The sequence below is a fragment of the Ambystoma mexicanum genome, chromosome 12 (genome assembly GCF_040938575.1).
Source record: "Ambystoma mexicanum isolate Mex_15411 chromosome 12, UKY_AmexF1_1, whole genome shotgun sequence".
Taxonomy (NCBI): Eukaryota; Metazoa; Chordata; class Amphibia; order Caudata; family Ambystomatidae; genus Ambystoma; species Ambystoma mexicanum.
Window position 1 is genome coordinate 302,547,397 of NC_090936.1, and position 25,406 is coordinate 302,572,802.

At 45.7% G+C, this 25,406-nt stretch overlaps 1 protein-coding gene across 3 annotated transcripts in view; it reads right to left on the bottom strand.

Moving 5' to 3' along the window:
- The window catches only part of SOX5 (SRY-box transcription factor 5), a 624,232-nt gene that overhangs the window by 582,999 nt on the left and 15,827 nt on the right, over positions 1-25,406 (bottom strand). The gene's annotated exons all lie outside the window — the stretch shown is intronic.

The following is a 25,406-nucleotide window of genomic DNA, read 5'->3' on the forward strand; positions in this document are numbered from 1 at the left end:
CATAACTATCAGAGTGATGCCGCATAAGATAGCGGAGTGGGTCAATACATCCCACACCTAAGGTTTCCTGACCTACACCATTGCTCTGCAACCAGTGGTTCTTCTGCTGTTTTGGCCTAGAACACCCATCAGCGCTAATCTGCATATTCAATAAAAAGGGAGGGATCATGGGAGTTGTGGAACAAAACATCTGGGGAGCTGCAGGTTGCCTACCTCCCCTGGCCTTCACCAAACATTGAGGGAGTACTCCAACTGCTGGATTCGTAGGCTGCTCCTCAAACTCCCCAAACTCCTGAGGCCACTCTGCCGGTCGGATGTCTTCAATTAGTAAATCCTGATCACACAGGCCACGTTTGGGCAAACATCTACCGCAGTCTTGTTTCCGCTACCTCTTGTTTTGCCCTAAGTTCCAGTGTCAGACAAGTAACAGACTGCTGTTGGCATGGAGTAGCAGTATGGACATCTTTCATCCTTATTGAGTTTCCTCTACTTGAACGTACATGTTTTGTTTAAAGTTCTATATTCTTAAGGTACCACTTAGTATGTGGGCAATCTGTGCGCTTTTAATGTCGTCACTGCAAAGGACAGAGAAAAAAGACGCCCCCCAAGCAAGGACAAAAGGGCAGTGCGGAGGGCAGACAGGCAGCATCAGGAGAACTTCCCCTGTGCACCGTGGCACACTTTCACATTAGGCGCAAAGGGAATGTGGGGAAAGACCACTGTTCCCAACACAGCACGGCCATCTTTCCCACCACTACATGCAACGACACCCGTCTGGTGTCGGGTGGGAATGCATCCTTACAAAGGCGGACTCCTTGGGAGGAGAAGGGCTCTGTCCGAGGTGTGAACACAACAAAGAGGGACGCAGTGCTCATGGAAGAACTAATAATGACTACCAAACGAAAGGGCACGGTTTACTCAATGCAACATTGTAATCTACCAATCAAACAGCTTTTGTCGTTGTGTGGAGGCCCGCACAATTTGCCAGAGTGACAATCTGCAAAAAGGAACCATTGACAAAATGGCGTCACCCAATTTAAGTGCCTAAGTGAAAAGACCAAACCGCTGGCATAAAGAAATCACAAACGCAATAAAGACACAACAACACAACTCATGGTTTACCATGCTGGGGCCACTTGAGGCGTCAAAATGGGTGCTCTGCAGATTCGACGTGTGCACCGTTAATGAATGAGGTTTATATTTTTATTGAATTTTATTGAATGTATTTTGCAGAAATAATGTCAGCGGCAGAAGTTCTGCCCTTACGGTAAAGAGAAAAGTGAGGAAAGAAGATTTTGATTATTAACAATCGCCTAGCTTATAACTCAGTTGTGTTTTCTCTCTCTGGCGAGACAAGAAGGGCAATTAATGCCTGTAAACAATGTAGGGCCTCTCTAGCACCCAGCCCCAAAGAAAAAAGCTTCTGCGACAGAGATAAATAAAACGCATGTACTCTCTGAAATCTTCGACTTGTATTGCCTTGTTAAACTTCAGTTACCTTAAATAATGCAATTCAAAAAAGCGGTTGTCTGCTTAAGTGCTAAAAACATGTGTGTCTGTAAACCGGCACAATTCTATGGGTGCTTTGTCTACCTCGTGTCTGTTGTCCTCTGCCCTTGTCCATCAAATCACACGAAATCCCAGCTGTATAAACCTCTTCTGTCAAAGAGGAGGGAGAAGGGCTGGACAAAACAGAGCAAGGCGTTTAAAACGCTGACCACTGGCTGAGCCTGCAAGAAGAAAGGACCCTTGAAAGGGGAGACTATGCGGCCATTTTGTTTGTTTGTTTTTTCTCCTCCACTATGCAAAGGAGAATTGTTTTCCAGAATTCCCATCGAGAGGCCTTCTCTTCTCTAAAGGAAGAAGAAACCTAGCCTCCAATGGGAGCGAATCTTTACGGGAATCCTTAATCGGATGGGTCTGCCGTCCCCTGCACATACGCGTATCATGCGCCCATCTGTGTTTCAAACAACGTATTCCCATTGTGTTTTACTAGCATCTGATTCTTGATTATCTCCCCCACCCCCGTAAGGATTATGCTTTACCCATTGCTAAAAGTGGTCGCCGCTGGGGTCGTGGAAGGACTGAGCAGAGAACGAGAAGCCCCAGCAGGAAATTTAACTTGAAGTTATCCAGCTCAAGTTTTTGGAGGTGGTGGGAAATCTGACAATGTGGCACTAGAAAGAAAACTCACACGACAGAATCTGTTCCCTCGCACATTCTGGAGGAATTAGCCAATAGGAGACATCATGGCTGACGGCAAAGATGACACTTTATTTGTATTGTTTTTTAGTAGAACAAATCAGGCCTTATTTATTAATCCCTTCATATCTCGGTTGCTGAAAGGAGTGGAAATGATGCCCTGAGACCACAACATCTGTTATGAATATACTTCATAGTCATTCTACTCCAGACTGAAAAGGACTTCCATTATCCAGATTACTGGTTGCTTGATAACTAAGAGACACATATAGGTTCAAAATGAAATATTCTAAAAGAGGGGTTTCATGTTCTCGTTACACATAGAAAAAGCAAATGGCTATACACAGATTTTGGAGCAAAAACCCCACACATGTACAACCAGAAAAGTGAAGTTAAAATCCATGGAAAGACAAATACTGTAACTATATTGTATGTACTCTGTCAATAAAAACTCATGTGCTACTACATCTACAAAGAAAATCTCTATGTGACAAAATGACCACTACTCTGCTGAAAGACAGGGATGAATGAGGGTATTTAAAGTCCTACTCGGCCCCACACTACTATCAAATAGGTAGTGCTCTCATTCTTAAAGGTGAAACAGGCCCACAATGAATGGCACGCCAGCATAGGCCGAGGGCAGGCTATACCCTCCAAGAGGGGTGCAAACCAGCAAGGAAGCCGCCAAAACAAAAGAAAGGTCCAGCCAAGGTTCATTAAAATGAGCACCTTTAATTAAACTAAAAATGAAAAAACCATCATTAAAAACACCAACAATCCACCCCTGTAAAAGGAATACACATAATAGGTACACTTTTGGTTGAAAGTGGTGCTCCGGGAATAAAGACAGGGGGCATGCAAGGTATTGGCTTTGCAGCCATTCTGCAGTTTAAGTATATGTCTTTTAAAAGGTATGGAGTGGGCTATTGTCATAAGGACCAATATAACAACTATTGGATACCTTAGTGTCTTCCTTGGAATGCTTTGATACACTTTCCCAGGTCTCGGAGGAAAGGCGAGTCCGTCTTCTGCCCTTCCCACGTGGAAAGGTTTCCAGGAACACTTGCAGGGCTGCCAACTCAACAGGCAGAATCCCGACTACCAATGTTTCAGCAATAACAACATTTGCAAGCAGGCAGTCACTCAAAATGATCCCCGAAACGGGTGGGGTGAGACCTTGCTCTTGGAAATATTTAGTTGGCAGGCAGCTTTGGGCAGACTGATACCCCAATGAAGTTCCACTGAAATCCAACCTTCTTGAATCATAAAATGATCAAACTAAGGGTTTCATGTGTTCATTCTGCAGCAAAAATATTGCGATGTAAAAATATCTTATTTTGCGGCAAAATTCACATATGGACTCTGCGGAGGAAACCCCCGCTACCCCTGCATAATTTTTTAATGTGCGGGGACACCCCCACAATCCCTGCTCCCAAATAATATCCCCCAAAAATATCACCTATGGCGAACCAAACGGCCAAATCTACGGCGAGATTTTTGTTGGGGGTATTATGTAGTGATACCAAACTAAGGGGGTGGGAAGTCTCTCACACTCCTGTTATACTTATTTTGCCACAGAATATTGCTCCATTTCAAGCCTTCTGAAAAGGGGCAATCTCCAACTGCTGTGCCTTCTGAAATCACCTATCAGAGTTCCTTAACTGCAGGAAGCACGGAGGGAGTCACAGGAAAAAAGAGACAGGGGTGAAGGGGAGAGAGGAAGAGAAGAAGAGAGATCTCCGCCTTCCCAGGAATGTCCACGATGGTGGACACCCCCTATCTAAAGCAATTTCAATGGCTACAGAATTGTGTTTTAGGTCTGCACTAATTCACAGGTTGGTCCATTTTAAAGAGCATTAGTTGGTTTTTGAGGTGAAAACGAAGTTTTATTTGATGTGAAAGATTAGGTTTTTTGCGGTCGTTTATTTTAGCAGGTGTGTATGTATGTCTGTCAAGTGTGTATGTTGGGTGTGAGTGTGCTATAGAACAAAATAGAAATTAACCAAATCTGTTTCAGTTCAGCTCCACTAGGGGCGACCTTTTAAGAAAATAAATAAATAAATGCTGTTTCAAGCTATTGCCATTTGGTGTGAAGGTGTGAATGAAAACTTCTTGGATTTGAAGGTGCTCAGCTCTTGGATTTGAAGGTTCCAAGTTCTGTGTGTGTAATATTTGTTTTAAGCAAATAGAAATAAAAGTTTGATTATTGAGAAAAAATTCAGTGTGCTAGCTCTCCATTAGTCATGCTTTGTGCAGATTGCATAACAGTCACTAAAGCGCAATGCCAATTGGTCATTAAAATACTAGTTGTAATGCATTTCTTTTACAGAGCAAAAATACAAGATAAATACAGATAAAATGGCGAGGAAAGAAAATATGGGTAAATACAGACGGAAATCAAGAAAAATAAATGATTCCATCGCCCATAGGTCACTATATTAAACCAGATATAGGTGGTCATTATGACCCTGGCAGTAGCCGTGCCGGTAAATACCAGCACGGCTGCCGCCAGAGTCACACATTTTCTGGCACACGGCAATGGGGGCTTACCGAGGCATTATAGCCCTGGCGGTCCCGGTAATTTCCCATTGCCGGGTGCCAGAAAATATTACTCCCCATTCCGATTTGAGTCCCACAATGGGGAGGCCGGATGCACTGGCACCATCTGTCGAGGTCAGCGCGCGGGTGAAATTCCGCCCGCCAGGTCAGACCCGGGGGGCTGAAAGGCACCTGCTCGCAGAACTCGTAGTTTGCCGGTCCGGAAACAACGGTACCGGCAAGCTGATCAGTACCGTTGTTTCCGGACCGGCAAACCTATAATGAGTCCCATAGCTTTATGCCCTTGGCATTGTACAGTTACATTGAGACCTGTAATTTACCTCCAAAAGGGATTCCCGTTTCATTCCAAAAAGCCAATGCAGAATTAAAAAAAAGACTAATAATTGGTTTGAGACATGCCAGCAAGAAATTATTTTTAGGCCGTCTTCCTGAAATCGCCAAGAATGTACCTTCCAATTGGTAGACTGCCAGCACAGTTGCAGCATTTGGCCAACCCAATATAGGTGTACACCTTTTACTGAACATATCAGCTGGGGCACTTTCTAAAAGGGTAGCCCGATGCTACTAAAATTATGCTGGCATGCCTCTTACTGATACCCAGTCGCAAGTATACAATCAGTGTCAAATATAGGTTGCTCTGAAGGCCCATCTGTGTACAAACACACCAAAACACGTTTTTAAAACACAGAGCACTGTCTGAAAGTGAGACTGTTTAGTAGAGCCGACTTTTATTGCAGAGTCCATCTACTAGAGCTCCTCAGATTCCCCTCAGCAGACAAGAATCGGATATGCTGTGGAGAGAAGTCATATCCAAAATGCCCCTTTCGGGTATTCGAAAGTCAATGCTTCTCAACGAGCCAACAACTGTACATTGGAAACCCACTGCCCATGTGTTGAGATATTGCACTATGTAATCAAGCATTAGAAACGCAAGCAGGGAATCATCTTTTCAGTGGACCTAGTTGGGGACCAACTGTTGGAAATGTACACGTCAACAAAGTTGCCAAATCTCAAAGCCCAGGTCATGGTATCAGCAATAAAGATAAATGTTAAAGGCAGTAATCATCGGAAGCCCACCACTGACAATACAGGACTATGAAGTTCAAGCAGGGATGTATCCCGACAACCCCCCTCTCCCCCTGATCCCACCCCCCCTTTATTCCAAATGCCATTGACCTTCTAGGGGCCTCAACACCTGGGTCACAGAAGATGAGGGGGTGGGTCTGCCCAAACATGTAAAACTCACCTTTAGTGTTTGCCTGATGCATAGAGAGTTATTGTTATTAATGTGTCTTTTTACCTGGACACGGCCACCTGCATTTGAGCACTGTGCACATGTAGTAAACCCCTTCTGAACAAGGCAATACACGTATAATTGGGAAGCAATTAGATGTGCCACAAACATATATATGCAGGGGTGGACTGGCCTATAGGGAACTCTGGAGATTTCCCGGTGGGCCTCTGCACCCTGGGCCTCTTTTGTGTGGAATTTCCAAATTTTCTTATAGCAAAAGCATTGGGCTTGCTGAAAATTTGTCATATGGGGCCACTTTGAACATTTCTAGGGCCTCTTTTGGTCCCCAGTAATTATTTCCAGGGCCTCTTTTAGTTCTCAGTTCACCCCTGTATGTATGGGCCTCTTGTCAAGGGAAGCATAAACACGGAGAGGACTGGCATTCGAAAAAAGAATTTTAAAGTGGGGCTTAAGCCGCTGGACTTCCATCATGAAACGAAGAAAGGGTCTCGGAACTTGTTCCTAGAGAGCCATATCCACTCCATGTTTCCAGGCCATTCACCAAAACGCAGGACTGTTAAGTCAGGCTTCTGGGCTCCTAACGGATGGGAAAACCACCCCTGTGGGCACCACGGCTTAAGCAGCAAACCTTATTACCTGGAGCCATGTTTGACTCCATGACAACTGGTGCAACGCATATGTATACACACAAACATATGATACCACAAATGCAAGTGCCATTTTGAGATATCCAAATTAATCCGAACACATTTTTACATTTTATTTTTGTAAGCTAAGCCAAGAAGTCTCCTTGTGTGCTTCGTGGAATTTACAACACCTCTAGTGTTGTTCATAAGCAAAACGCTGAGCATGGACTCCTTCATTTACTGTGCACACTCCAATCAATGTTTAAAAACAATGTCCTCTCATTCGTATATTGCTACAATTGGAGTCTTCTAGAATGTACTCAAAATGTATGTGTCCGATTATATTAAAGACACTGCTTGCTTCTCAGACTTAATGCACACTACATAGACTCCCTTTGGATGGTATTTCCCTTACCGGGGAGCTACTACACATACAAAATAAATAATGTGCTGGAAACAAGCTGCCAGGCACAGCACATTCATAGCATGACTAACAGCAAAACACTAACCAAGTAAGTATCAGAAAAGGGACTTCTTCTCCACGAAGAGGCAATATGAGAGGGTCGAGCGATCTCACATGAGAAGTCAGACATACACCATAGAACTTCAATTCTTGGAATGAGTTCCAGGATGGTGTAGGCACCATACAAGCAACCAGCGTAACATAACATTATGGTGCATCCCCGGCTCTCCATTTCCTCCTTTCTCTTAACCACCCCCGCATCCCACCAAATTGCTTCTCTTGACCCTCATCCCTTTGAAGATGTCCCTTAGTGACGTTGGTGCCAATATGATTGTCTAGTAGAGAACTGGGATGTGGACAAACGTGAGGTGTGCCCTCAAATGAAAAGTATTTACAAAGCCAACCGTTTTGCTTTTGAAATTGTGAACTCATTTCATCACGTTAAATGCCTTCGGGGTGTCGAGGAGAGTGACCTGGGTAGTTACTAGCAAAAATAGGACCAACCACTACAACCAGCAACTTACTTACCTGGCCATGCTTCCCCCGCCAGCAGAACCAGGGAGGTGGGTGGGTCTGAGTGAGTACAGGGGTGTTGTAGCAGGGTCCCTGTGGTCTCCAGGCCCCCTGCAATTAACAGTGGGACTTCCGGTGGGCAGAGGTTGACCTCCAGAAGCAGAGGAGACTGCCGGGCGAGATCAGGGAAGCCATGCTAATCTGCTAATCTCTTACTGCTCTCAGCAAGGAACATGCATGGCCTCAGTTTACCCCCCCACCCCCCCAAGCCCCGTGTCCTGCCTCGGGCTGTGGACCTAATGCGCCTACTTCTATGGCCAAGACTATTTTCATAGCAAGACCAAGGAAGGGGGCAGAGGCCCCACTGGGAAGGGCGGGAGTCAGGGGGGCTATAGCCCCTGGTCCTTTGGTTGTAGCCTCCTGAAAGAAGCTCAAGGCTACAACCAAAAGGCTAGCTAGTCCTGACAGTCCCGACATTAGCGTAGCGCCGGAACTTTTCCAGAGCTAGCAGCACCCCTGGAAGCGGGTAGAGGAGGCCCATCAAAGGTACTAAGGGAAAGCGCTGGTACTGCGTGCACCCAGTCTGCTGACATTCTGGAAGACAAAGGCCTATACATAAAAAAACTACACTATTTTGTTGTACAACATTGTACCGAACTCCCACGCATATTACATTTTCAAAAACAACAAAAAAACGATTCCTTCAAAAAACATTTACTTGGTAGACCAAACGTCCACCAGAAATGAACAGAAAGCACTAAAAAGGTTCCACCCAGGACTCTCCCGGAACATAGTGAGCCAAGCCCATTCCTGCTTCTTTAAATATAAACCAAAATGGATGACTCCATTATAGCAGTAACCCAAAAGCATCTTCGTTGGCCATATCAAGCACATTACAATTTCAAGTTGTGCTCGGTATTGATAAAATCATCACCTCAAAACGGTCCCTTCGCCCTTCCAACTTGATTTGTTCCCTCAGCTGTGCACTTACTGATCTTGAGATTGAATACTCTTTCCACAAGTAAAAATCAACCTGCCTTCACATTCAATGCTGCTCCCTTTTGCCCTGCTCCCCACCTCGGCCCATGCTCCATGCTCAGTGGCCACAGAATTAGGACCTTCAACTGTACTGTTTTCTGGTCATGTGACCCTCTTGCTTTTTGTGACCTTTTCCACTTGCTCCCGTCAGCCATCACAGGTCCTTGCTTTCTATAATCTCCATGTTGCTATATCCCTTCTGCTTTTTAATTACACAAAGCACTGCCATTTTCATGAATCCGGGTCTGCATCCCTTAACCCATATTCAGATGTGGCTTCATCAGTTAATGTTGATAGCGCCCCCACACCGCTCAACCATCTTCTTACTTTTCAGCTTTGTTAGAAAAAATGTCATCTCACACGGCATAACGAGCCTCTTCTGCATGCTTATTTGCCTCCATTTTATATCACAGAATTTAAAGGACTCTTCTTTTTATCAGTCGTCACTTTACCATTATTTTTGTCCCTGCATGTGTCCCCGCGCTCTTCCCAAGGGGGCTCGTGCTCCATCTTAATTTGTATACTGTACATACTGTTTTAAGATCAGAGTTCTCCTTCCTCCATAGAGCCGTAGTGGGTGCCCTCCAGATGTTTTGGCCTACAACTCCCATCAGCTCTAGCCTGCATAGCCAATGGTGAGGGTTCATAGAAGTAATAGGCGAACACATCTGGAAGGCCACATGTTGCCCACCACTGCATTAGAGGGTGTCTCTCCATCCCCCATGCTGGTGACTACTGTTGGGGACAGGAGGGAACGAACAAGGTTTCTTGGTGGAAGATGGAATTTTTTATTTGCGGCAAGTACACATTTATGCATTCTTACTCCACTGTTAGGTTTTGGCGGCATGCACAAATCACACAAGGAAAATTCGACATGCGTTTGGAGCATTAAGAAATAGTAATAAGATGATGTTATTGTTTACAAAGTTGGTTGTAACAAGTTATGGATGTACACCATTATTCTGCCTTAAACCAGTTACAAAGTTTTCTTCACCCCAATCTTTGATCTGCTCGAGTGTTTCCATGACTCCTAATATCTCTCTCTCTCTCTCTCTCTCTCTCTCTCTCTCTCTCTCTCTCTCTCTCTCTCTCACACACACACACACACACACCCACACACACACACGTCTACCTGCTGCATAGTGCATAAAATCAAACCCAAAGAACTGTTTGCAAGTCTTTATGCATGTCCTGTGTTACCACTGAAGCTATGGCACCAAAGCCCCATGCACGGCTCTTCATTCCACAGGGGAACTTAAACATGAAGTACCTTAGAAGTGCCTGACTAATTAAGATAAAATGTGGAAAAAGCAGGAGTTACGCGGTGAGCATTACTGCCCAGCCCCGTCCACTCACAGCGCATTAAGGAATCTATATGCAAGTCAATATCAAAGGCATTTTGTCTAGCGCACAGCTGTCATTGGTAAGACTTCCCAGTGCTGTATCCTTGTCCGACGGAGCAATTTCTGCAACACTCGGGTATCCGGTAGACTGAAGTTTAGTGTCTAGATTAATGGGGTTCCTCACATCAAACCCCTCTTGCCCCCCCTCATCCCCCCAGTACATTGCCTCTCCCCCCCAGTGGGGCAGGATATCCCAGTCAAACACAATCCAACCCGAGTGCCGGTGTAAAAGTTGGAGTTACCTACATTTAGATACCACTGTGGATTGTGCATTGAATGGGTAATGCTATTTAGCCCCCCATAATCCATCCCAGCTCTGGGAGGTCGCACCTTTGAAAGCACCCCTGAGAAGTGAGTTGGAGAAGAAGATTCTCATGATGCGGCCTCTCATGTCAGGTAATCCCCCACAGGCTGATACAGGCGCACGAGCACAACCTTAGCACATCACAAGTGTGCTGCCTTTCAACCCTTTCTTAATGTAAACCATAATCTGAACCCTTACAGATTTAGGAGTGCTCCTGCGGGAGCACTTTCAATTGTGCGATGCACCGAGAACAGCTTAAATCTATTTGCAAGGTGGTTTAAGCAAGTGCAGCTGCTTTGCGCGGAGCCTGCAGAAGTCCACAGCTGGGATTCCCCGCAGAGCTCGCCGGGAACACGGCTGCGTGCTGAAACATATCAATTCATTTCAGAGAAAACCATTTTTATAGACTTAACTTTAAAGGATCGGATCCGTTAGAATTCCCATTACTGATCACCTCTCGTAACACGCAGCTCTTAAAAACAAATGCTTCCCGCTGGCTGATGATTACATATTTAATGTGCGAAATAAAATATAAAAAAAATAAATCTGCACAATGTGTAGTGTTCATTCCGCGACGTGGCCCATTACCTTGCGATATGGAACCGGGATGTACGCCCTGAATGATCAGCCAACGCTTTTTCATCCAGCCAACGCGTTCCGTGTTTAGCTTCAGAGGCCACACAAGGGGGCGATTGTGCGGCAGATAAACTCAGAGGCATCGCTGAGGAAGGTCTGGGGGGCTACAGCCCCGGTTCTTGTGGTTGTAGCCCTGGATAGAAGCTCAGGGGCTAGAACCAGAATGCTAGCTAGCCCTGGGTCCCGACAGTGCTGACATTAGCGTAGCCCCGGCTCTTTTCTAGACCTAGCAACACCCCTGCGATAAACTACCCAGGTAGAATTAGGTTGTAGTTTTGTAAAGGAGGAAAGTTAGTAGAATGAAAAAGTGTAGCTTTGAAAGCACCTGAATCAGGAAAACTTAGCATAATGATATTCATTTTTGTATTTCTTAGGAACAGCCCAATGATGCAAAAAGAACTAAGGCCAGATGGTAAATCAACTGCAAAAATATATGGTTAGCATGATGCCAGTAGGTCGTTGCTTGTGGTCAAAACTGCAAAATATGAATATATTCCACGATGAAAAGCGTCTGAAACCTACCACCCAAACCTTGCAGAAAGCCCCCAGTATGCCAATGGACATATTAGCTTGGTCAGTTAGGCAGAAGTCAGCCAATCAGTACTCTTCCATGGTCTTAACGTAATCCAGACCAGTGTGGAAACAGAGCCAAGAGGTTCTACATACTTCTGCTTCTGGACTGCTGGGTCTCCGGGGACAAGATTGGTCCTTAGTTCTGTACTTCCGCTACAGGAAGTCACCTGGCACCTACAGGGTGTCCTTCACATCCATCAAGCAGGATACTGGTTCCAGTGCACAGGCAGCAAAGAGGGCCTGCTCCACAGCAAAGTCGCTCCCAATTTTCCCTGAGATGGGTGCAGGGCAGAGCTTTCCTCTATGGTAGTGGGATTGGGAATAGACTGTTTTTCCAACAGAGTTCCAGTGAAATCCATCTCGTTTTGAAGTCAAAAGATGAATAAAGGCAAAACTATACAGCAGAAATGTCCAAAGCAAGACTGTTGTCAGGGGTCCAATCAAGGTGGCTGTAACAAGTGTCCTTTGCCATCTGGTATATCACACATTGCTTTGTCTGCAGGAATCAGACAATCAGGCAGCCAGCAGAGAGGCCTTGGTCCAACAGCAGTGTCAACCCCACTGTTCTCTGCGGGTGATTATGTGGCAGAGCCCTGCCTTGGAAACATCAGTATGCAAACCTATGGCCGAGGAGAGGATTTCCGCTCCTTATGAAGGCAAACTGTCACAGAGGATTGTTCCGAAACAAGCCTGCTGTAAGGGAAATCCAGGTGGTTGCAATACATGCTCTTTGCCTACCGACATCATAAACACAGAGCTTTGTCGGCAGCAATTGTGGTGGGCAGGAGGTTGTAGGGAGACGTAGCACAAAGCAGGAGGGGGGGGACACCTGCCCCAGCCAACTCTCTCCTCTAACTCTGCCTCCTTCCCATTTCTACTGACTTCAAAAGGACTCCAGTGGTTGGCACCTTAGTTAGTGTAAGATTGTCTTTGTTTTGTCAGTCTTGCCTTTGAAGCACTGATTCCCAATGGAGGGTACTTGTGTCCTGGGAAAAAGAAAAGGCAGCTTCCTGGCTATTGTCCCACATGGCAATTGAAGATACCCAGGCCAGAACAATAATACACACCCTTGTCATAAATGAGCACTAGTATATCATCACATTGCAGCAGCTTTATAATTGGGTGACCCTAGCATTCATCATGTCATAACCAGACATGGTTTACTTATATTTTCAATTTAACTTGGCACCAGACCGACTATGGAACACAAGAGATGCCAAAGAGTGAAACTCCACTTCTGCCTGTTGGAATTATGTGTTCCAGTAGCTGCCCGGAATCCATATGTGACCTTTGAAACTGCCCTGCTGCCACTGCAGAGCAGAGCAGTAGCTGTAGAGGTCAGAGACGGGCACAGCAAAGGCACATGAATGCACCGTGATTTTTTTTTTTTTAATAGTGCTTTATGAAGATGCGGCCGGATTACCAGACTTCCATTCCAGAAACAGAATTAGGTGCATCACTTCATTTAATAAACATCAAAACACCTCAGGCTATCCTGCCCTCACCACATGGCATTCCGCCATAACTCACCGTTTCACAGTCAAACCTCCATGCCATTGAAGAACAACCTCCATTAATGCGACCGTCTTGCGTGATCATTTCATGCCCATGGTCATCAGAAAAGCGTGCTTGGTCAGTGTAGGGGCTGCACTAAACTCCAAAGGATATGAAAGCAAATTCCAGGTACAGCTACTTCACTAATGCCAAGTATATTATCCTCACAGTCTCCAAAAGGCTGACAAGAAATCAGCATTGCTCTAGTTGGCTTGGAGAGGCCATCGCACTAAGCATGCACATTAGTAACCGTATGGCAATAGGTCTCCTTTTGCTCTCCGCTTGCCCCTGTGCTGCACTGGGTTAAGTTATCCTTGCCCACAACTTGTGAGGCACCCATTCATGGGATGGGATGGGACAGTCGGCCATACATGCCCATTTACAGAGATTCTAAAAGAAAGACACACAATTGCAATCCCATTGCCACACTGCCTCGATGCTACACCAAGCTCTTTTGCGTCATCTGCAATTGCATTATGGCATTATTTTGAATATTTATGTAGAGAGTATCTCTGAAGTCTTTAAGTGGGCCTTCCTCGGGCATGATTTGCACACATACGACTTCTGCATGAGCCTAGATGTTGGGGTGACATTTATCGATGTGGGGTTTGTGCATTGAAGAGATTATCACAAACTATCTGTTCTAATGATTATGTAGTCCCAAAAACCGTTCAGTGGAGCACATTTAAACAGTTACACCTAATTTACGACTTACATTAGATGTTTTCAAGTGTACATTCGAGCGTGTGCTATGTCCTATTATAACGCAGATCGAGAATGCTAGTGGAAATCCGACGGAGTGTGTGGGGTGGGGTGGCAGGTAGGCAGGGCAGAAGAACGTGGCTCACACACTTTATAGTTACTAGAATTAAACAGGGGCACTTTCCCCCTTGCAAAGAGCCCAAAGCCCAACCACTCCTTTCCAGGGGGATGCAACACCCCAGACAGAAGGGGGACATTTAGTCTTCTCTGACCCTTACGCTTTCTGTGCATCATCTTCTGTGGATGCATAGGGTAAGTTGCCGTGCCATTACATTCATTATAATTGAAAGTACATTGCCCTTAGCATCACTTGTCAAACGCATGAAACACAGTCTGGGTTAACTGGTCCATAACCCAGTGGCCCACCAAGCAATCTCGGTCTTTGCCCTGATCCGAGGAGGACAGCAGAACGTCCTGACCGCGAGAGACGAGGGATGGGCAGCCAAGATCAAAGCCCTGGAGGCCATCTTGCCAGGAATCATTGATGCTAGTTTCAGGAGTGGAGGAGGTCTTCACCACGGACGACAGAGGAGGCAGCATGTGCCTTCCCTGTCGTTTTGGCGAAGACTCATTTGCAACAATGGTCTGCCAACCCACGCTGGACAGTGTGAGGCGCAAGCGCCCCGTTCATTCACATGCATGCCCTACAACACACTTCACAAAGACAATGGGGTCAGGAGTGGATTTAGGGTGGTCTTTTCTTTTTGTGGTATGCATGCTCATTACCTCTTCGATAGAACTATGAATTCATATTATTTAAAAGATTCTATTTACCGCACAATGTGGATAACATTACAAATGTTTTGGACAAAAAAAGAAACATGGACGAGACCTGGTAGGAGTCTCCATCATACTTGGTGCAAACTTAAGAGCCTGCTCCACTACCTTACATAGTGCATTGCAACATTACCCATTCTAGAGAATTCCATGGCCATCCATCATACTTGGTGCAACATAAAGAGCCTGCTCCACTACCTTACATAGTGCATTGCAACATTACCCATTCTAGAGAATTCCATGGCCATCGCATGCCTTCTCCCACAAGGGACTAGTGGCACCGGAGGCCACTGCATGAATCCCACATACAGTTGTGTGGAAGATCCAGTCACATTTTCTCAAACAAAACGAGATGTACAAATGCGTGAGCTTTGAAGTGGTTGCCGTACAAAGGCTAATTTAGAGCGGGAACTAAGAGGTAAGCAGAAACACTGGTGTGTTGTCCATAAACAGGCATGCAGTCGAGGTGTGGCAAAACCGATTCCTCTGCATGGTAAGTTAAACAGAGCTACCATTTGCAGGAATTGCCATAGATGTACAAGTCATGCAGGACTTTCCGTTAATATAGACCCCCATTCTGGACAAGCTTCTGCATAGATTCATCCAAAGAGACCTAAAGTGTCTTAACATGGGCTAAAATGTAGGGAGTGATGTAGGCCTAACAAGGTTGGGGTAATGGCTGGGCTGAAACTGTAGGATCAGCAATCCTTAACCCAGAAATAAGGACTAACGACTGCAGAGGAACAATGCGATCCAGCGGCAAACCACGGTTCCTTCACACTAAACCACGATTCCTTTGCACTGTAATCTCTGCAAAAGAATACACAATATCTAAAACTAGTGTAGACCCCTATATTCTTAGAATGGTAGTGAAGTCATCACACAGTCATAAGTGGAGACTGTTCCAAGGGGCCACTACATCGCCCCATGCCACCTGTCCCATTCTCCTAAGGAGAAGGATATTAATAATTCAGTATTACCCCCCCCCCCCCATTTCCCTGCAGGGAGCTGGCAGATCAGTGGTGGCAAGTGTAGGGGGCAGACTGCATGACAATGACAGTTCTTAAGCACCACCAAATTCCATGCTCCTATTAGAACTGGAGAGATAAGGGAGTTACATAACATGGAATGAATGTGCAAATCATCATCTCCATACCTTAAAACAAGTTCCAAACCTTCAATTGCTGATGCAGAGGCATCAATGGAATCAGTCTGCAAAGTGATGCATCCTAGGTTTCCAAAAAGGCTGATTTCAGAGCAGACAAATCCACCAGGAAGTTGGAGTATAATGCACATGTAGTTGTTGGATGCAAGCCCAAAATGCTGTATGATTGGGTTGAATTCATTTCCATCCATGTCTCACCTCTGCATCTAGATCCTCTATATAAAATGGGGGGATCCTAGGTTCTAGGGGGATTTGTTCGAGATTATTTTCTCAAAGTAGATTTCATCTATTTTTTTGACATTGGTGATTTTGCTGTAAATAGATGCGTGGGGGACCCCATGCAGATCCCCAACCCTCTTACATTCAGTATTAACATAAAGCCAAGTCCCACAGATATATGCGACAAAATCTTGTAAAAACAAAAACAAAAAAAAATAATTATCATCTACGAAATCTACTTAGAGCAAATATGCTGCAACCAAACCTCCCAATACAGAAGATGTTTGGAGCAAGATGGGACAATCCCTTTGCACTTGGCCATTTGTTTTTTTAAACTGGCACAACTGGCACCTTGACTTCAGATTTTTGGGCAGCAAAGCATATTTACATCTTCAACAGATTTCCAAAACTACTTTAAGTTTCTCATGGAACATGCCAGTCCATTAATTATTCCATGTAGTAAACGAAGTTAGGATGACCTGATAGCAGTAAAATGACGCGAAAACTTCCTTGTTTAGAAGGCAGGCGCTTCAAAAGTACATTATGGCATTTACCCCATTTAAACACATAAATAAGGCTAAGAAATAAACAAGAACATTCAGTGCATCATGATGGTCAAGAATCATGTATGGTTGAAGGAGATCAAACATGAGTAACTACAATATGGAGAAGTCATACAAACATTTTGAACTAAAATGTTGACTATGCATAGAAACAGATATTGAGTCATGAAAGCAGAGGGCGGGTCTGATACTACCATGACTCAGCATGTAGGTGATCTATCTGCACTGACAGGTAGGCCATAGGAGACCTGCTACGGTCAATGTGTATTGCAAGTTAAGTTTCTGCACCACTAAGGAGGTGTGGAGCATCACAATTAAAAGAAGCTTCTTATTTACACTCTGACATTATTGGATCTTGGGGCCATCAAATTTCTCTTTGCGAGTACGCGAAGGAGGAAACAGAGTGGCCATCACTTGTTGCATGTGTGGCTGTTTAAAGGCTGGATAACAATTCATTTTGGATGTTAAATTGCTGTTAAATGCAGAGGAAGTCCAGGATGCTCGGTTATCCCAACTACTAGCTCCATTTCCTAACTCTCATCCAGAATGTGGGCATTCTGTTACCCAGCACATTTTCTTACAGGCACCCATTCTAAGATTAACACTACAAAGAAGGTAAGGCTGGTTTCTGGCTTCAAGTTGCAACCTGCATTCGTTCATGTAAAGATGATTTTACTGACAGTTCGGATGCGAATAATTAACATAAAAACAACAGCAAAGAGTAAATTATCAGTGAATCCTCTGCTCCATAGCCTGACGTTTGAGCAACTCAATATGCAATATAAAAAATGGGAGTTACCTAGTGCACAGCTACCACTGGTGTGCTTTTGTACCATTGTATCTGAAAATGCACTTGCGGAGCAGCCGGAGTGTCGATGCATGGTGATTTGGATGCAGGTTGCCGGTATATGAAAATGTGTCGGTGCGCAGTGGTGTCAGAGAAGTCGTACATACTGGCACTGCAAGCTTGTCCCGGTGGCTACAGGGAGCAGAGGTAACGTGTTAGGGGAGAAGCAGGAGTAGTGCAGGCGCGTTAAAGGTCGCATCACAACCTATCAGTAACAGGCTAGGGATAGCTGGGACTCGGGGACTAGGTTTCTCACGATCTAAGAAAAAGCCACCAGAGCAAGGAACTCAACAGGTCATTGAAAAGCTTTCAAAAGGTGTTTCGACTACTTATACCATGAAGACTTTTACAACGATAGCCAAATCAGGCTTATAGCAAAGAATGTATACCTGTACACAGCTACTTTGTAACGACTGCGGTCAACATTCCCGCTAAACACAGTAGCCCAAAGCGCTTGAACACCAGTACTTGCGTAACAGGAAAAACCGTGCAGGATAAGTGTAGCACAAAGATACTGGAGACCCACGTGTCTAAAATATATTTGCTGGACGAATTGCCCTCCCACACGTTCACACTCCAAACTCTCCATATGTCAACTTTCACTATTTCTAGCAAAGTCGCCTGCAAAGCAATTAATAGCGGAGTACTTGCAAAAAGTATCACAAACATCCCTCATGAAGGTTTCCAAAGCATCCCCATCAGTCCGAATAGGTGTGAGATTCCGCGGCGCACACCGCGCTGCAACGGCAAGTCAAATATCGCGATAAAGCAGTGATGCCAGAGGGGGCAACAGATTGACCTTGAGATGACCGATGCAAGCCTGAGCTGGGAAGCTTCAGCCTCTCCGCCCTCACGGGCCAATCTGGAGCATGTTTTCACAAATATTGGACCAAATCATTGAACAGTTTGGTCATAGTCTTCTGGAGCCGCCAGATTGTGGCAATGAATGCCCAGTGTCGCTTTTATGAGATCAGCTGGCAGTGAAAGAACAAATATTTAAACCGTGCCCTCGGTGCACTTGGACCCTACCAGTGAATTGTCCAAGTGGCATAACGGAGACCGTGGATTAAGTGATTTGCCAAAGATTATGCACAGTGCAAGCAGGTACACTGGGATTAAGGGGATGTGGGGGGGGGGGCGAGTCCTAAACACTGTTACTTAATCACCAGATCACAACTTCTCTTTAGCCTCAGTCCAAAGACGGTCAATGGGCCAAGCAAGAGAAAAGAACAGTTAAGATCTGGCAAAAAGTAATACGCTCCATGCCACTGAAAACACTTCAGCCTGCTGAGCTTGGGGCCAGAAATCAAGATATTAGGAAATAGCACCAACCCAGCAGAGCAACGCGGTGTCACGGGTTCAGAAAGGATTTGGCGCTTTGAAAAACAATTTTGTTGTATAAAGCGCCAATACATAAAATAAATAAAATAAAGGGGAAGAGGGGAGGAACACAGGCTCAGAAATGGGGAATGGCACAGAGGCCCAGGAAAGAGAACAGCACACTGGCTCTGTTCAGTTCAGGGAGTGGGGGAAGAGGACAGGGAGGTCACAAAGAAACCAGCCATTGAAATTCCAGCCATCGCCTTTCGCCAGGTACTTTTAACCAGGAGGAAGCATGACTGGAGCTAGCTTGCATCTGATCAAATCAAGGAGATTCCTTGCATTGAATTTCAAAACAAAATGAAACGCTCGCCAGCAGGAAAACTCAGGGGAGATTAAAGCCCGAAATGACGTAGAGCGTGACTGGGGCAGGCAAGATAGAGAATGGCCTACTGGAGAGTTAGACACAGCTGATCAGATCTATTCCTTATCTGGGCTTGTGTTGGCAACAACACGAAACACACACCATTTGTTAGAGAGGACAATCGTTTCCACAGGAATGATCACCCGCCAAATCAATGTATTTCAGCAGTGCTGGATATCATTACACAATGCACTCTCCGGAAACCACAAGCAGCTGCACGAGCCCATTCACTGCAAGGCCTATACCAGGTACTTTCCATGCGGATTGCCTAGTCCAATTCCTAAAGAAATGCAATTAGGCATCACATGTCCCCATTTGCTCCTTTTGCGATGCTGAATCGCGTTATACGGCTTGACATTCTACCTGCTCCGCTGGTTCGGGGAAATGTTTGTATTTTGTTGGGATAGGCTATCCTGGTAGAATGAAAGACGTGGACGGAATCACATAGCATGGGGAACGCCACTTCTCTCCAATCTATAAGGAATGACGTAGCAAGGGGAACGCCGCTTCTCTCCAATCTATAAGGAATGGCATAGCAAGGGGAACGCTGCTTCTCTCCAATCTATAAGGAATGGCATAGCAAGGGGAACGCTGCTTCTCTCCAATCTATGAGGAATGGCATAGCAAGGGGAATGCCATTTCTCTCCAATCTATGAGGAATGGCATAGCAAGGGGAACGCCACTTCTCTCCAATCTATAAGGAATGACATAGCAAGGGGAATGCCATTTCTCTCCAATCTATAAGGAATGGCATAGCAAGGGGAACGCTGCTTCTCTCCAATCTATGAGGAATGGCATAGCAAGGGGAATGCCATTTCTCTCCAATCTATGAGGAATGGCATAGCAAGGGGAACGCCACTTCTCTCCAATCTATAAGGAATGACATAGCAAGGGGAATGCCATTTCTCTCCAATCTATGAGGAATGGCATGACATAGCAAGGGGAAAGCCGCTTCTCTCCCATCTATTAGGAATGACATAGCAAGGGGAACGCCACTTCTCTCCAATCTATAAGGAATGACATAGCAAGGGCACGCCACTTCTCTGCAATCTATAAGGAATGGCATAGCAAAGAGACGCTGCTTCTCTGCAATCTATAAGGAATGACATACCAAGGGAAACACCACTTCTCTGCAATCTATGAGGAATGACACAGCAAGGGGAACACCGCTTCTCTCCAATCTGTAAGGAATGGAATACCAAGGGGAATGCCACTTCTCTCCAATCTATAAGGAAAGACATAGCATGGGGAACACCATTTCTCTCCAATCTAGAAGGAATGACATAGCAAGGGCACGCCACTTCTCTCCAATCTAGGCGTTATTCATCACGTACAAGGCCTGCATATTCCAGACCAATTTCAAGGCGGATGCTGCAACACTTTCCAGTGGTCGCACGTTGCAGAAGCCTTGTCAATTGGTGCAAAAAAATTCCCCTTTCCACCACCAAACCATCTCCTCTGTTTTCTGCATTACTTATTGCGAAGCCTTTAGCACCGGGGCACTTACAGGGAATTTACTGCAGACCCACTTTTCACCCATCTTAGAATCATAAGCGGTTCCGCAGGAGGGCAATAATTGGGAACGTCTTCCATTGGTGCCACTGATAAATGAGCCGTTCTTGTCATCAACAGGAGTCTCAAACCGCTGTGAGTACTTTTATTCAGAGATGCAAAGTAAACATTATGAGCAGCAGGATTTGATCTAACCATCGAGATCAGCCTGTTCTAAGATAGGACACGCCCGTGAGTGCATGAAGTAAAGCCAAATATGCTGGATGGTCTCCCCCACTGGAACCCCAGTGGCCCGAGCCCTATCGGATATCCAGGGGAATGGGCACAGCACCCATCTGGGCTCAGAGGCAGAAGCATGGGCCTGGTTTCAGCTGGATCTCTCCTTCCTTCAACATATCACACTTTTTACTTAATCCCACCCAACTCCTGATGCAAAGGAAAGTCCTTTTGTTTTAATACTTCTGCCACTCGCCAGAATAATGGAGCTTTTCTGGGCTGACTGCTGCAACACTATTTCTACAGATAAAAAAAGATTCAGACATGTCAGAGGAAAAAATAAACAACATTATTATCTGTGTGCAAAGATCTGACACAGGCCTAGTTGGCTCCTAGATCGACCACCTTCCAAATCAGAGGGCACATAAATGGCCAGCATTCATAGAGGTTTGGGCACTGCAATGTGGCAACATCTCGTCACTTTACAGAAAACAGGAATAACTAAAGGTGTGTAGTGGTGAAGTGCTGTACACAGGTTTGCCGGAAAGGGGCTAGCATCCACACCCAGAAAGACGAAGTCAAAAGAACCTGTTCTATGGGATGATGCACCCTCGAGGTGGTGTATAGTCACATGCTAGCTCATGCTACCAAATCAGAGGAGAAATCTGGTTGAGTGCAAGTCTGGCCTCAACCAAAATGACATCCCACCATCAAAATGCTACGCAGCTGCCAGGCATGTCTCCCTGCCTTGCTAGGAATCACCTGTGATGCGCAGCTCAGGCACAGAGAGCCAGGGGTACAAGTCTGAAATACCCTTTCACACGGGTAAAGCACACAGTCCATTTGTAAAGTAACATGTCAGACACAGTGAAGTAAAACATGTCTAACACAGAAAATGAGGAATGGGAGAAGGCGGCAAGGGATGGAATCACCGATGAAGACCCAACAGTGAGGATCGGAAGCTCGGATTGTATGAACTCGCAGGAATAAAGAGCTGTGCCGCCACCAGTGCGTTACTCACAGCGGCGGCGCAGGTACGCGTCTAAGGCCCTAACCTGTTCATTCTGGCTTTAGCCGCCTGCAGTCCCCCATTGCCACGTCCATCCAAATGTATCCTGAAAATGAGGAATAGGAGAAGGCAGGAAGGGATGGAATCACTGATGAAGGCCCAACAGTGCGGTTCGGAAGCTCAGATTATGTGAACTCGCAGGAATCTAGAGCTGTGTTGACACCAGTGCGTTACAGCGGCGCACGCACGCGTCCATCGCCCTAACCTGTTTATTCTGCCTCTAGCCCTCTAGAATCGCCCATAGCCACGTCCATTCAAATGTGGCCTTCAAGTATTGATCCTAACAGTATCCCTATAATTGCATCCCTCCTTCTACAGTGCTTAGATGCTTCACTGCTAGGTTTACACCACATAAATCCCAGCGCATGCCCAAAGCAGACTAGCATACTGTAGAATGGCGCGTCACGCTTCCCAATGTATTGTCATGAGATGTCAAAGAAAATAAGTAAAAGCAAATGGAAAATATCCTGACGCAACAAGCATGTGAAGAAAATCAGCCATTTAATGTACAAGAACAGTCTGTGAGCAATCTCATTATGTTCCTTTTTACATTATTTTTCCATTGGTCAGAGCGGTGTTGCTGGAGTTGAAAGGCCAGAGTGCAGGGCCCGCCCAAGCTAAAGGTATTAGGCCAGGTCCCAGCAACGGAGCCAATGTGTGGCACTAATAAGGTTTCATTAGCCAGGAAGGCATCACTCCTGCGAAGGGGATTAAGCACCTATGAACGCGTGCGCACATAATTAAATGGCCCATAACTTCATTGCACTGGCCCTGGCCCTCGATTGAAACAGCGCACTCGCGATTGCATAGGCCAGTGTGCTTTGTGGAGGTTCTACAGTCCTTCTATTGGTCGGAATTACCAGCGACCAGGCAGCAACACATTTCCCCTCAAACTGTGCTCCTTTCCTTCATCAAGACATGAATAGGCTGCCAGTTTGGAAGACGGCGTGTAAAAACGATGGGAGATGCCAAGCTGTTTCTCCACAGTGCTAGTCTTCTCCCGGGCGCCGCCTCACTTCCAATATTCCCCAGCTAAACGGAGAGGCAGCCACCAGGGGAGCGCGGAAGGAACACTCCTTGGCAGAGACCACTTTCCTTCTTTCACTCAAGGACGCCTCTGCTCCAGGAGCACTTTCAGATCGAGTGATCTTCGACGAATGTCAAAGCACTCACAGCTCAACAAAAATGCACAGATTCATAGAACGCCAAGAGCCAACACAGCCTTCGGTGTCGGACATATGGCGGAACTAAGGGGTCTGGAGGATTTATTTTGTAATTACAGATTTTTGTTTTATTTTAATCTGCGGAGGAATTGGTACTTGATCCGGATGAAGTTCGTTGAGGGTGCGCGCTCTTCATCTGGACCCGAGTTTTGTTTATAGGAGTTTGGCATTGCACACTTAATAATAATTTGTTTTTTTATGCAGAGCTTTAATCTAAAGCGTTTTACATAGGACATACTAACATACATTACTATTATTACCAAATCGGAATTGGTAATCATTTATCGACCTCGGAAGGATAAAAGGCGAAGTTGGCCTTGCCAGGATTTGAATCTGCGATCTGCAGATCAAATACCAATCATAGCAACAAGTGCTCAACTTGCTGAGCCATTTTACCGGCGCCATAATACCACTTGTTTGTGTTGTGTGAATGAAATATTCAAAGTTGAGGGTAATCACACAATTCGACTCTGCATAAACAGGAAGCCTGATTTTCATCTAAGAATTTTTTTAACAAATGTGATGGTCACAGGGTAGCTCTGAGAAGCTCGACTGTGTGGGTGTGTCCCCAGAATGCGCCAGACATTCACAAAATGTAAATGTGTGTGCGGAAGGACTTGCAGAGGCAGCACTATTCGAGAACTCAGAACTAGGATATGGGAACAATTGGCATCTATTGGGAGCCAGGATCCTAGATGACCTCTGGCTGTACACCGACAAACAACCCATCAAATGGAAGATTAGAACAATTTCACTTTCATCGGTCTCCAAAAGGTCTCCCTGGGCAAAAGGGGAGCAACAAAGAGTTGAAGCTCAGACAGATGGAGGCCAAGATGATCTGTAAACTACGAGCAACTGAAATTGGTTTGAACACAGACCATGAGATGGGGATTTTCCTTTGAGGCATTATAATGTAATTAGTACCTGGCACGCGAGGCACACCGGGAATACAACGTGTGGATTGGCTCTTTTTTACGAGCCATACCACACAGTATTCCCTTGTACGCCAGTGCGTCCTGCGTGTGCCGGGTACGCTGTTCCCAGTGAGGGGCGTGGCAGCCCCTGAGCCAAGGAGAAGGCTCGAAACGGGGCAATCCCGCTCCGAGCCTCCCCATGTCTGGAAGCTGCCTTTGTCCCCCGCCGGGGACTCAGGTAAGGTTTTTTTTTGTTGCCCTTTCCTCCCACCTCCCTACCCTCCCCACCCCACTTACCTTCTATCCCTTGGTCTCTGGCGAGGGACGATGGAAGCCTCCAGAAGTGTGGACACTCGGAGCCGGGCCATGCCCCCTCCGAGCCTCCACACGGCTGAAGGCTTCCATTGTCCCCCGCCGGAGACCGCGGTATGTTTTTTTTCTCCCCCCTTCCACCCTCCCAACCCCACTTACCTTCTTTTTTCTTCTTGTCTTGGGAGCGAACGCGCTGGAAGCACTTCTGTTCCCAGCGCGTCCGCTCCCGATGGCCGCCATGGAAAGGGAAAACGGACTACGTTTTCCCTTTCCCGGCAGCCATTTTTATCACTTATTTTTTTTCTGTTTCGAAATGCAGCAGCGTTTCTAAACAGAAAGAAATACCATTAGTACCCCGGTCTAACGGTCCGGGGTACTAATGGCAATAAGACCCTCAGCTGCGGGTCAATACGCCCACGGTAATGCCCCCGGGGCTTCGTTAAGGCCCTCGCTATGCTCGGGCCTGTAACTACGCCCCCGGGGGCATTACATGGGGCGGTATTGGCCCACAGCCTCAGGTCTTATTGCCACATTAATTATTCATCAGTGGAATAATCCTGTATCGCTTTGGCACTGCTATGGGGCAATCCAAAAGACCTGGGTGCCAACCATATATGCACCACACAGGCACTTTCCAAATATTTGATAGAATATTTTGCTTTTCACTGGAGAATAGGTTGCTTTTTGAAATTATGTTTTAGATGACTTCACCATATATCACTCCAATATGGTCATCCCAGTTCTAGACAGATGCTACATCAGCATTCAAGGCATTTTTAAAATGACTCACATAATCGGGTAAGCAGAATCAATATAGACATATTCCATTTCAAGTATCTATACACAACATTTAGAAACAAATTATCTCGTTTCGAGGCTATGGGACGCAAGACAGTTTGATAATAACGTGAGACACATGGGCCTCTTACTGACCAGAATGGGATGGCAGCAATAGAC